Below are 13,654 nucleotides of genomic sequence, written 5' to 3'. Positions count from 1 at the left end.
AGACGGGGGGGGGGTGGGGGGGGGGGGGGGGGGTGGGGGGGCGGGCTTCGGTTGGACTGCAGCAGGATGGTCCTAGGGACTGGCATCTAGTTTGCTTAGGAGGATCATCAGGACAAACGTGGCCGAAAGGAATGAGATGCTTGAAGGATGCTGCCTGGAGCGCCTGTGGCTGGTGGGGAGTAAGGCATAGGACAGAACTAGTGATGTTCCTGTTTCCCAGGGAAGTCGCACATGGTGTCTCTCCATTGCCTGACCATCTTCAGGACCTAGTGGCCTCTCTGCACGTCCTCTTCTCTGCATCTTTTTTTTTTTTTTTTTGGTTTTTCGAGACAGGGTTTCTCTATGTAGCTTTGCACCTTTCCTGGAACTCACTTGGTAGACCAGGCTGGCCTCGAACTCACAGAGATCCTCCTGGCTCTGCCTCCCGAGTGCTGGGATTACAGGCATGTGCCACCACCGCCCGGCCTTCTCTGCCTCTTTCAGCCTCCCTCTTTTGGACTGGACATTACCTGGGGTCTCTGGGACTGCTAGGTCAATCAAGGCACTGGATGGAGTCGGCCTTAAAAGAGCAGTTCAGAGATAGAACGCTTGTCTGACACGGATGAGGCCCAGGTATACATCCCCATCATTAAACGAAAACAAACCAGAACTGAGCAGGGGCATGTAGCTCAGTGGTAAAAAATTAATTAATTAATTAATTAATTTAAAAAAGAAAGGGGAGATGAGGCTGGAGACAACTTGGTGGTTAAGAGCACCTGCTGCTCTTGGAGAGGACTGGGGTTCGGTTCTCAGCACCCATGTAGTGGCTCACAACTATCTGCTGGGCGCACACACCTTTAATCCCAGCATTCGAGAGGCAGAGGCAGGCAGATCTCTGTGAGTTCGAGGCCAGCCTGGTCTGCAGAGCAAGATCCAGGAAAGGTGCAAAGCTACACAGAGAAACTCTGTCTCGAAAAACAAAAAGAATAAAACAAAAACAACTATCTGTAATTCTAGTTCTAAGGGATCCTCTTCTGACCTTCATGGACACTGGGCTTTCGTGTGGTACACATCCATGCATACACGCAGACAAAGCACACAGATGAAATAAAAATAAATTTAAAAAAAGAACAAATAATATATGCGGTACAATACAATTTTTTTAAATGAGTAGAGAAAAAGATTAGAACAATATTTATCTAATTATTATCAATTCTTTTAGGAGTGACTATTTTCCTTTGTAACCTTCCCCAGGAGTTTTATTACAATATGAGTTCACGACTTTTTATAGGAAAAAAAATCAACTTATTAAGCATTTGAAAAGCCATCTGTGGGGGCGGTAATGAGAATTAACTGTGAAGGGATGTTTTCTGTGGTGATGAAAATGTTCTAAAACTGGATTGTGGTAATGGTTGTGCAATTCGGTGAACTTACTAAAAACTATTAAATTGTATACTTAAAATGGTAAATTTCATGTTGTGTACAATATACACAAAGTTTCATTTTTATTTTTAATTTATTTTTCATAAATGCCTGAGTGAGTTTTTTAAATTATGGGCATGTCTCTGTGTCTGTGTGAGGGTATGTGTACAGGTTTCCGTGGTGGCCAGGAGCATTGGCTCCCTTGGCGCTGGAGTTACAGGTAGTTGTGAGCCACCGAAGGTGAGTACCGGGAACTGGCAGCAACCAGGTGGAAAGCAAAACTTTCCTTTGAAAGGCTCTGCGACACTCGTGATTATTCTCAAAGCGACTCTAGAAGGTAGATAGCATGTACTCCATCCTGCAGACATGGAGATGGAGGCTCAGAGAAGTTTAGGAACCAGTGAGTGTCAGTTCTAAGGACAGCCCAGAACCACGAAAAGTCTGCTCCAAGGTTGAAGGGGCTCCCCTCAAGAGCTGAGATCACCATATCTGCTTCTTCCAGCAATTCACAAGGACCCAGGACTCCCCAAACACATGTCCTCCATTCATAGAATCTGGAACATGTTCCATTGTGTTTAATCTTTCCAACAGTTCCTCAGGGTGTGCACAGTAATTATTATTATTATTATTATTATTATTATTATTACTATTTGTGGGGTTTTTTTGTGTGTGTGTTTTGATTTTTTTTGTTGTTGTTGTTTTGTTTTTGTTTTTTATTTTTCAAGACAGGGTTTCTCTGTGTAACTTTTGGAGCCTATCCTGGAATATTATTTGTTTTTCTGAGACAGGGTTTCTCTCTGTACCCCTGGCTGTCCTGGAACTCACTCTGTAGACTAGGTTGGCCTTGAACTCAGAGATCCGCCTGCCTCTACCTCCTGAGTGCTGGGATCAAAGGCGTGCGCCGCCATGTCTGACTTGGGCGTAGTTATTGTCATTGCCATTTTTATTTTTGTTTTGAGACAGGGTCTCATGCAACTTGAGCTAGCCTCAAACCCTCCATCTGCCTTCCTCTCCCAGTGCTGGGATTAAATCATGTGCTATCATGCCTAGTTTCCCACTTTAAAACCATTTAAAATTTTTATTTTTATTTTCCATATTTGAGTGTTTTGCCTGCTTGTATGTATGTGCGCTACATGCATGCAGTTCTGATTGAGGCCAGAAGAGGGCGCTGATCCTCTAGAACTAGAGTTAACAGTTGTGAGCTGGTATGTATGTGAAGGGAAAGGAGTTAAGTTCTTCTCAAAGAATAGCAAGAGCTCTTAACTGAGAGAGTGCTAAGCCATCTCTCCAGTCCCCTCACCCTCCATCCCCTTTATTTTTTTGAGACAGGGTTTCTCTGTGTAGCCCTGACTGTCTTGGAACTCACGCTGTAAACCAGACTGGCCTCACAGAGATCTGCCTGCTTCTGCCTCCCTGAGTGTTGGGATTAAAGGCATGTGCCACCAGTGCCCGGCTCCTCCTCTCCTTTTTAAAGGGCAACAGATCAAACCCAGGATCTTTCCAAAGGCTAGGCTCTACCACTGAACTTCAACTTCACCTTCAGGCTCATCCTTTACTTTAGAATGGATTAAAGCTATAGAGATTTCAGTAACTTGCCAGAAACCCCAAACCTAGGGAATAAAGCTGTACGATCTGACTCCTAGGTATTGGAATCTAGAACCCAGCTGAAGCACTGGTTTCGTTGGTGGGCTCCATTCCCTTATGGAAGACAGCTGAACAAGAGGAGGGTGATCTCAGCACCGGGCATTCCTGTAATTCTAGCCCTTGGAAGGTAGAGGCAGGAGAATTAGACATTGGAGGCCAGCCTCTGATACACAGTGAGTTTGAGGTCAGCCTGAGTTACACCTGACTCTGAGGTCTGGCACTTTGTAGGTATATTAGACTTTTATAACGTCTCTTTCCTCTTCAGTGAAAGTAGACCAGGATATGCTCTCTCTTGGGTTATGAAATGCCTATGTGGAGGGCTGGCTTTGGACAAGGCCAGAGGTAAACCACAGCTCTTTTTCAGGCTGCTTCTCCAGTTTTAGCCACACTCGCTCACTGACTGGGCATTTATCTGCCAACCTGGAAATGATCTTTGCCTCCATGATGTTTGTGGTACCTGGGTTCCCCATCCACTCTTCCTGCTTTATGGAATCAACCTGGAAGAGGTTTGGTTGCGAGGGCAGATAGCCCTCCTCAAGTCTATTTCCTGTTCCAAGGACCTTACAGAAATAAGGACCACAGACTGATTGGGCTTACTGCAATTAGCAAGTGAAATATATATATATTTGGACACCTTATCTCTAAACCTTAGTGTTGTTTCGGGATCCTAGCAGCACATCAGTTTGGAAGACTGATCTCAATAGCAGACAGCCTGGCAAATGATTTGTGGTTGAAGTTTTTGTTTTATGTAGCCTAGGCTGGCCTTGAACTTTCAATTCTCTCTGTGATGCTTGAATTGTAAGTGTGTACCTACATGAAAGTTGACAAACCACTTTTGTTTTGTTTTCATTTGTTTGTTTGTTTTTCAAGACAGGGTTTCTCTGTGAAGCAATACTGGCTGTCCTGGAACTCACTCTGTAGCCCAGGCTGGCTTGTACCTCACAGAGATCTGCCTGGCTCTGCCTCCCGAGTGCTGGGATCAAAGGCGTTCGCCACCACCGCCCAGCTATTTTGTTTTTCAAGACAGGGTTTCTCTGTGTAGCCCTGGCTGTCCTGGGCCTCGCTCTGTATACCAGGCTGGCCTCGAACTCAGAGATTCACCTGCCTCTGCATCTGCCTCTCAAGTGTTGGAATTAAAGGCTTGAGCCTTGTGTCAGAGTGCACATTTAGAGATTAGAGGCCAAATTGCAGGAATTAGTTCTCTCCTTTCATCATGTGGGACCTCTGAGTTCGAGGCCAGCCTGATCTATAAAGGGAGTGCCAGGACAGCCAGATCTACACACAGAGAATCCCTGTCTCAAAAAACAAAAATCTCAGTAGATATTTGGGTAAGTTTGTTTGCTTGATTTTTTTTTTCTTCTTTTTTTGGTTTTTCAAGACAGGGTTTCTCTGTGTAGTTTTGCACCTTTCCTGGAACTCGATTTGTAGACCAGGCTGGCCTCGAACTCACAGAGATCCTCCTGCCTCTGCCGCCTGAGAGCTGGGATTAAAGGCGTGTGCCACCACCGCCTGGCTTGGCCAATATTTGTGTGTGAAAAGTCCCTACTTCCCTATAGGCCCAGCATGGTGGCACATGCCTTTAATCCCAGCACTCGGGAGGCAGAGGCAGGAGGATCTCTGTGAGTTTGAGGCTAGCCTGGGCTACATATCAAGCTCTAGGACAGCCAGGACTACATCTAGAAACCATGTTTCACACCCCCACCCCTCCCAACACACACACACACACACACACACACACACACACACACACACACACACACTAGTCCATACATATCCATAAGGATGTTCAGGCCACTGGGTCTAATTTTTCCTTTGTTTTATGAAGTCAAGATTCCAAATCTCAGGATCTAATCCTCTAATCAGTAAGGGAAAACTGAGGGAAGAAAGAGAGGGAAAGGGATTTCTTGACCTTCTATAGTGACCTTTGTTGTGCAGGGGACATGCCATCTTGTTTCCATAGGATGACAAGGTCCTCAAGGAAAGGTGCTGTTAGGCCCTCTGCCTTCTCCCAGCAATCTCGGGGCACACTCTGCCCTGAGACAATACACTGTAAGAAACTACAGACCATGTGGGGACATACTCGAAATAGCTGAACTCACGTTGTTGAATTCAGGCGGCTTGGACTCCTAAGCAGTTAGGAGGGACCCTAGACACTCCGGGAACTTCTTGGTCCCAGTTCCAGGTAGCAGCAGCAGGGGATGTTTATTTTTAAACAGATTCCCAGGGTGTTGCAGGAGTCCTGGTGCTGCCTTTCCCTAGGCGCTGTCATTACTGAGTCACATAGCGACAGTGACCTGCCCCCAGTCTCCAGCTCAGTGAGGTAGGAGGCAAGAGGCCTGGGGAAGAACACAGGTGTCAAGAGCTAGGTAATGCCGTCAACAAAGAGTGACTCAGGCCCAGGCCACTAGTCAGCCCTTCCTCTTCTGTTGTTTGATTGTTTTCAGTTACAGCTCCAGACTAGAGTTGGCTGGAAGAAACAGCCTCCGACACCCACATCACCTATCCACCCATCACGGCCTCTCCTCCCTGCTTTATTTCTGAGTCTCACTCTTTAGTCCAGGCGGGTCTCAAACTCATGACCCTCCTGGCCTCAGCTGGGACTATGCCCTTTTATAGACAAAGGGACTGAGGCCCAGGAGGGTAGTAATTTACCCAAGGCTCTGGTCAAATATGACTGACTGTGTGTTGGGTGCGGGCCTTCACTCCGCCTCGAACCCAGAGGTGAAGGCCCTCGGGATGAGGAGGAAAGGGAAAGGCCTTGGGTTCCATCTTAGTACTATGTAAAATTGGGCATAGTGATGCATTTCTGTAATCCCAGCACTCAGTGAGTAGAGGTCGGAGGATCAGAAGTTCGAGGTCATTTCTGGGATATATGAGATTTATCTCTAGCAAATCTCAAACAGTCAGGAGAGTCATCTGGAAGCTCTTGGGCTAACGAGCCTGGAATACAGGGCAAAGTGTCAGAAACTAGAGAGATTCTGCTGCAAAAACCAGTTCCCAGAAATTGTCTTCTGGTCATCAAACACACACCGTGGCGAATACACACCCACACTTACACATACATCATGGGCACTCTCCACACACTCACACACACACTCTAGCCTAACTTTTTTGTCAAATAGATGGATAGACAAACAAATGGTCCTAATCACATTCTATTGGTGGCGCACGCCTTTAATCCCAGAGGCAGGCAGATAGATCTCTGTGAGTTCGAGACTAGTCTGGTTTACAGAGTGAGTTCCAGTACAGCAACAAACAAACAAACAAAAAACAGGAAAGAAAAGAAAAGTGAGAAAGGAAGCTTCCTCACTCTTGTATGACAAAACCAGAGCTTTTCCTGGGGAGATGCAACACACTAGTTTATTCATCCAGACAGGAAACCTACAACATATTTAAAGTACAGATATTACCCAAGTCCAACTGAGTAAGCCAATAAGTTTTTGTTGCTGTTTGGTTTTGGTTTTGGTTTTTATCGAGACAGGGTTTCTGTGTGTAGTTTTGATGTCTGTCCTGGATCTCGCTCTGTAGACTGGGCTGGCCTCGAACTCACAGAGATCCCCCTGGCTGTGCCTCCCAAGTGCTGGGATTAAAGGTGTGCACAACCGCCGCCCTGCAAACCAGTAAGTTTTATTGGGGTCACTTACGGGAATATGGGTGACATACAGGAGCAGAAACGGCTCAAAGACAACCACATCACCAAAGCCCACCTCAGCATGGGTGACAGCAGCTTGTAGGCGGCTTAACTGGTTGGCAAATGTTAACCCTCAGTTGCTCTAAATCTCCCCCAGGCAGCTCTCCTCCTCTGAGACTCTTCTCTGCAGTTGGGCTCTGCTTGCTCAGATGGGGGTGGCGAGGGGGGGTACGCTACTGAATCTGGTCAGTTTCAGAGAGTTCTTGAAGCTCCTGTGCAGGATAGAATGTCGTGATCTCAGAGGAAACCGTGTACACAAAGCTCACCTCCCCAAGAAAGAAACCAAGAGGGAGGGAGCAGGGGAGGGCTCAGAGGTCTGAAAGGACTTGTGCAGGTCAACAGTGAGACCTATGCCAAACCTAGGCTTCCTAGGGATGGTTTTTATTATACCCTGTAGCTCTTAGTCATGAATAATACTGCATCTATCCTTTCCTTTTCAAACGGTCTCCTATAACCCAGGCTCCCAAACTCAGTCTGTAGCCAAGAGAATGACCTTGAAATTCTGCCGCTCTTGCTCCTACTTCCCAAGCTGAGGATCAGACCCAGGGCTTTGTGCTTATTAGGCAAACACGTCACCAACTGAGCCACATCCTGGCCCCTGACATAAACTTTCTTCCAGCTCCAGAGCTTATTGTAAATAGTCCTGGGACAGGACTGGCCTTAAGCAACCTGAGAGGAAGGTATGTCATAAACTTCAAAGCTTCTGATTGTGCTGGACATTGTCATATCTGCCAACATATCTAATTTTGTACTTACTGAGTGTCCGGACTGAAAGAGACCTCAGAGAACAGAAGCCCAAAGTCCTGTTTCCCAGATAAGGAGACCAAGACCCTGAGGGGAAGTTACTTCTAACATCTATCTCAATGTGATTCAAAGGCCCTAGGCTCCCTTACCTCTCCACCCTATGGAATCCTGAGTGTGGATCTAAAGATTTTTTTTTTTAATTTTATTTATTTTTATTTTATGTGCATTAGTGTCTTGCCTGCACGTATGTCTGTGTGAGGATGTCAGGTCCTCTGGAACTGGAGTTACAGACAGTTGTGAGTTGCCGTGTGGGTGCTGGGAATTGAACCCAGGTCCTATGGAAGAGCAGCCAGTGCTCTTAACTGCTGCGTCATCCCTCCAGATCTTTAGAGCCCCAGATCTAAAGATTTTTTTAACTCAAGAAAAATTCTGGGTGAGAGTTTAAAGATGAAGGCACATCGAAGCTGGTGCCCTGTTTGTTTCTAGGTATTACCAATCTTACAGCTACAGACCCCCCAGCATCTGAGGTGTATGGAGAATGTGGGTGCTGTTAGCCTTCAATCAGGGAGGAAGATGACTTTACATCTTGCCCCATGTCATGGCCAGAACATTTTTCTCGACTCCCAATAAAAAGAGTAGCAACTAGAGAGCCCCCAGCAGTGACACTTAACTACTCCCCATCCTTCTCCCAGCCCCTGTCCAAAGTCCAGTTGTGCCAGCACCTGTCAGGCTCTACGTTAAGTGTGTGACTTTCCACTGAGACATACTTCCTTCTACCAAGAAGCCAAATTCACCATTGGTTCCCACAATCGGAAGTGCCCCAGTCAGCTGCTGGATTCCATTTGCAGGCTCACTCTACCTGGGAAAACTGAGTGAGTGGTTAAAGAGATGCTCACTCAACTCCGGTTTCTATGGTGAATGGTCCTGGCAAGAGTTCCTGCCTACCCTGGGGGACTTAAAACAGCAGACGGATCTGTTTTCTGTAAGAACCAGAAAAGAGGCATTTCTGTCTCTCCAGAAAGGAGCATGCATGAAAGGGATGCTGAGTTACTCACCATTGACTTACTTGAAGAGGGGAGATCTAAAGGCTTATCCCCCATATGGTAAATTCTTTTTTAAAAAAACTTATTGTTATTATTTTTGTAGATGGGCTCTCACTATATAGAGCTCAACCTGCCTCTGCCTCCAAAGTGCTGAGATTAAAGACATGCACCATGGCTGCCTGGCTTAAATTCTTTTAAGACAGTTTCATGTAGCACAGGCAACTTTGAGCCTGCTGTAGGAGGCTGAGTTTGAACTTCTGACCCTTCTGTCATCGCCTCTCAAGTGCTAGGATTAGAGGCCCACAACATCATGCTGGCTATCCTTTTTTTTTTTTTTGAGCCAGGGCACTGAAGATTGAACCCAGGGCCTTGTATAAAATAAACACGTGTTCTGTCACTGAGCTTACCCCTTGAGCTCCCATATGGCAGGTTCTCTTGACTTCTGGGGCATTTGGCTGTTGGGAGCCAGAGGTGACGATCTCAGGAGAGCTCTGCTTTCCACCAATCCTGGCTCCCTGTGTGTAGAGACCCGGGTTTGAATCTCAGCATTGCTTCTATGAACTTCGGCTATTCGATCTCTGTAGTTGTGGTTCTTTCTTGGGTAGAATGAGATGTGATGGGCTAAGCTGTACCTTGAGATTATGATTGGCTATCATCTCTCGCACAAGGTCCTCAAGCTGTATTGAGGACCTAGGATAGTATGAGGTGAGAGAATGGATGCTAGAAAGACAAACAGATGCAGGATCTTGTCATCTCCCTTTCTCCAAACAGCCCATAATCAACGTAGGGAAGCCAAACATAAGCAACTGAGAAATCCCAACCCACTGCCATGAGACATCCTAAGGGTGCTGCAGAGATGACATCGTGGTTCAGAACACTGACTGCTCTTGCAGAGGACCTGGGTTCAATTCCCAGCACCCACATGGTGGCTCACAACCATCTTTAGCTCCATATCTGAGAGGACCCTCTTCTGATCTCCTAGGGCACCAGCCTTATATACATGCAGGAAAACATTCATATTCATAAATAGAATAAAATAAATCTTAAAAAATTAAAGAGGTATCTTAAGGTTGCATAATAGCAAAAGCAGAATGGTTATGACAGTGAAGACCTTAGTCAGTTTAGCTGCATAGTAAGGAGAGTGGGAGGTGGGGTATACAACAAAATAACGTGGGTATCTTAATAAGGGCTACTTTGTTTGTTTGCTTGCTTTTCTTTCTTTTTTCTTCAGTTTTTGTAGCTTTATTTAAACACAAATAAAATATGCACGCAAGCCATATTCTTTGCCGAGTAGCCTGACATCTGGGTCGGTGGTGACTCTGCTGGCCAGCTGTGCTGCTCTTTCTATGATGGCTTTTCAGTTCTTGGAGGAAACGTTGTGAGCAATCTCCGCACAGTACGATTTGTTGCACATCAGCAGCATTTCCTGCTTCTTGACGTTGTGGACCAGAAACTACGGGAAGCCGCTAGGCAGCATGTGCTTGGTTTTCTTGTTGCTCCCGTAACCAGTGTTGGGCATTAGGATCTGGCCCTTGAATCTTATCTTCTCCGCACCCTGTTGTCCATACCTCTGGGTTTCCGCCAGTTTCCCTTCATTTTGACATATCGGTCTGACTGGTGCTGGATGAACTTCTTGGTCCTCTTTTTGATGATCTTGGGCTTCACCAGAGGCCGGAGGGCAGCCATGATGTCGCAGAAGAGATGGCTGCCACTTCGCAGATAGTGCCAAGGAAGTATTTGTTTTTGAAGACAGGGGTTTTTCTTTGCAGCTTTGGCTATCCTGAAACTTGCTCTGTAGACCAGGCTGGCCTTGAACTCACAGAGACCTGCCTGCCTCTGCCTCATGAGGGCTGGGATTGAAGGTGTGCGACACCACTGCTGAGGGTCACTATCACCATGATGGAACATCACAACGAAAGCAACCTGGGGAGAAAACAGTTTATTTGGCTTATGCTTCCACATCATTGTACATCATCGTTCATCATTGAAGAAAGTCACGACAGGAACTCAAACAGGGCGGGAGCCTGAAGGCAGGAGCTGATGCAGAGGCCTTGGAGGAGTGCTGGCTTGCTCCCCATGGCTTTCTCAGTCAGCTCTCTTATAGAACCCAGGATTGCTCGTCCAGAGGTGGCACCATCTACAAGGGTCTGGGCCTTCCTCCATGGATCCCTGATTAAGAAAATGTTCTACAGGCTTGCGTGCAGCTGATCTTACAGGGGCATATTCTCCTTTCCAATGACTCTAGCTTGTGTCAAGTTGACAAAAATACGAGCCAGCGCAATGGGTTTGGCTTACAGGAAGAAGACGGGAGGATGCCTGACTCAAAGTGATGTGGGATGTCTGCACCGGAGTGGCCTTCCCGCTCGGAGTCTATTGTCCAGTCTGAGGACACTATCTTGGTTTGTTCTTTGACCACTCATTCATCTTAGTCAACAGAGATCACCAAGTCTCCAGCACCATTCTAGTCGATATGCAGATTCCGGATTCAAGACCCTTGTTTCTTAGTGCTTGGAAGGTGTAGCTCAGTAGCAGAACTTGTGCTTAGTATGTATAAGGATCTGGTTTGATACCTAGCACTGTCCCCACAAAGAACTTCTAGTAGAGAAGAAGACAGATATTGAGCCAATAATGCTGCAAAGAGGTCCATGTTTACAAATTATTATGAGTCAGTGAGAGCATGTATAACAAGGGGTTCTAGTTTAATTCAAAGACAAAGAACGGCCTCTTTCAGGAAGTAATATTTAACTGAACTCTGGCAGATGCATTGGAGGCAAAGAGAGTGGGGAGGGTATTCCAGAAATTGAAAATGGAAAAACGTTCGTGCAAAGGCTGGGAAGAGCAAAGTACACATTCTTCAAGAACTGGAGAGAGAAAGGTATAGGGCTGGACTACAGAAAGCTAAGCTTAGGCCGGGAGGCGGGGCAGGCCGGGAGGCGGGGCAGGCCGGGAGGCGGGGCAGGCCGGGAGGCGGGGCAGGCCGGGAGGCGGGGCAGGCCGGGAGGCGGGGCAGGCCGGGAGGCGGGGTAGGCAGAGATCACGTCATGCTCAAGCTTTGGGATGGTATTTCCCAAGATCCAGAAGAGGACCAGCTGCAGTAAAATCTCCTGGGTTTGCATTAAAAATGAGGATTTCTGGGCCTCTTTCCCACTCTGAACAACAAGCTTTGGGGGGGGGGGGGGGTTCGAGAATGAACATCTCTGAACAAGTTTCTCTGGCGAGTTGTTATACACATTCCTGGATGAGTGACAAGTTTCAGTGACAAAATCAGAATTGTTTTCAAAACTGTTCTTTAGTAGATTTGCATTCTAATTGTCACTCTGACTTTTGGAGGAGGCTCAGAGGAATGCAGGGAAGGTGCTAGTTGCCAGGAGGCAGCCGCCACAGTTTTTCAGGTAAGGTGCCATTTGGCTAAGAACAAGGTGTGAGGATGGGGATGGATGCACGGGGGACATTCATGAGATACTTTAGAAGAAAAACCTTTACCGTTTATTACAGGGTCCTTCTTTGTTTGTCTTTGTTTTTGTTTTTCAAGACAGGGTTTCTCTGTGTAGCTCTGCCTGTCCTGGAACTCACTCTGTAGACCAGGTTGGCCTCGAACTCACAGAGATCCACCTGCCTCTGCCTCCCGAGTCCTAGGGTTAAAGGTGTGCACCACCACCCGGCTATAAAAGCGTTCTTTATGCATGTTTTTTTACTTTAACACACGGTGTTTTCAGATTTCATGGGTATCGAAAAAGACAAGAAAGAAAGTAAACGTTTGGTTTATATTTTCTAGGGTCTTTGTTTTGCTTTTTATTCGAGACAGGGTTTCTTTGTGCTTTGCAGCCTATCCTGAAACTTGCTCTGTAGCCCAGACTGGCCTCGAACTCACAGAGATCCGCCTGCCTCTGCCTCCCCAGTGCTGGGACTAAAGGTGTGCACCAGGGATATGTGAACTTCGTTTGCTTCTGCATATACTACTGGTACTATTGGAGCATTCTTCTTGGGTCTTGCTTTACTTCCCCCCTCTCATATACATTTTTAAAAAATTTTTAATTTTTATTTTTGGTTTTTTTGAGACAGGGTTTCTCTGTGTAGCTTTGGAGCCTGTCCTGGAACTCACTCTGTAGCCCAGGCTGGCCTCACAGAGATCCTCCTACCTCTGCCTCCTGAGTGCTGGGATTAAAGGCATGTGCCACCACTGCCTGGCTGAGGGGATGATCTCTCTCTCTCTCAAACAAGTTCTCTCTGAAGCCCTGGCTGTCCTGAAACTTGCAGATATCCTCCTGCTTCTACCTTCCAAGTACAGACTACAGGCATTCACCATCACCCTCTGCTTTAAAATGTTATGTGTATGTGCATATGTGTAAAATGAACATGTCAATATAACCATCTTGTTTTGTTTTTGATGTTGTGTGTTGAACACATGCTAAGCACATGTTCTACTTCTAAGCTTTGCTCCACGCTGTAGACCTATATAATAATTTTTTTTTGCAATATTGTAGCCATTTTTAGGGATCTTAAGGACAGTCACTTGTCCTTAAGACTCATTACTTGACAATGTTATTGTCAGCTCTTTCTAGATTTTTGAAGAAACATACTCAGATAAGCAGATTAACTGCTAGCTTTCTATATAATTATATATAATTAATTTCTGTATAATTTAGTGTCTGGATGATAGTTCACTAAATGGATGTCCCCTAGCTTATTTGCAGTTATTTGCAGATAGTTAGGTTTCCAACATTTCATATTACTATAAACAATCTCCTTGTACACCCCTTTTGAAGCACAATATTTCCTGAGAATACATTTTTGCTAGGGGAATTGCTAGGTCATTGACAAAACTTTGTAGGTTTAATAACATAGTCATGTCGTGTCCCACTGATGTGTAGTAAGGATGGCACCAAAGTTGAAGACCAGCAGTCTTTTAGGCTCTTGATTTGCTCCTTTGAAGGCCAGGGATATTTATAACCTACGCTGGCTTTCTCCAAAGAGTTTATCAAGGTGCAGCGTTGTGCCGGGTTAGGCACGGTGGGTTAGAGACCTGTTCAAGCTAAGCTTCCAGCTTCACTGCCCCTGCAGGGTCTTCCACTTCCCAGGCAGCTCCCTAGGATTCCACCCCGGATACCCTCCCCCTAGCACGGGAAGGGCG

The 13,654-nt window shown here is 46.2% G+C and overlaps 1 non-coding gene and 1 pseudogene across 1 annotated transcript; both read right to left on the bottom strand.

Annotated features, from left to right (window-relative positions):
- Positions 1 to 5,976: 5,976 nt before the first annotated feature.
- On the bottom strand, positions 5,977 to 10,209 carry LOC118588766 (annotated as a pseudogene).
- A 2,790-nt stretch (positions 10,210 to 12,999) lies between these two features.
- On the bottom strand, positions 13,000 to 13,130 carry LOC118590531. Its single transcript, XR_004945820.1, has one exon. It is a non-coding gene; the product is annotated as a small nucleolar RNA SNORA33 (small nucleolar RNA).
- Positions 13,131 to 13,654: the final 524 nt, after the last annotated feature.

Source organism: Onychomys torridus, chromosome 8 (genome assembly GCF_903995425.1).
Source record: "Onychomys torridus chromosome 8, mOncTor1.1, whole genome shotgun sequence".
Lineage (NCBI taxonomy): Eukaryota > Metazoa > Chordata > Mammalia > Rodentia > Cricetidae > Onychomys > Onychomys torridus.
Note: the sequence above shows the minus strand (reverse complement) of the source record. Positions and strands in the feature narration are given on the sequence as shown.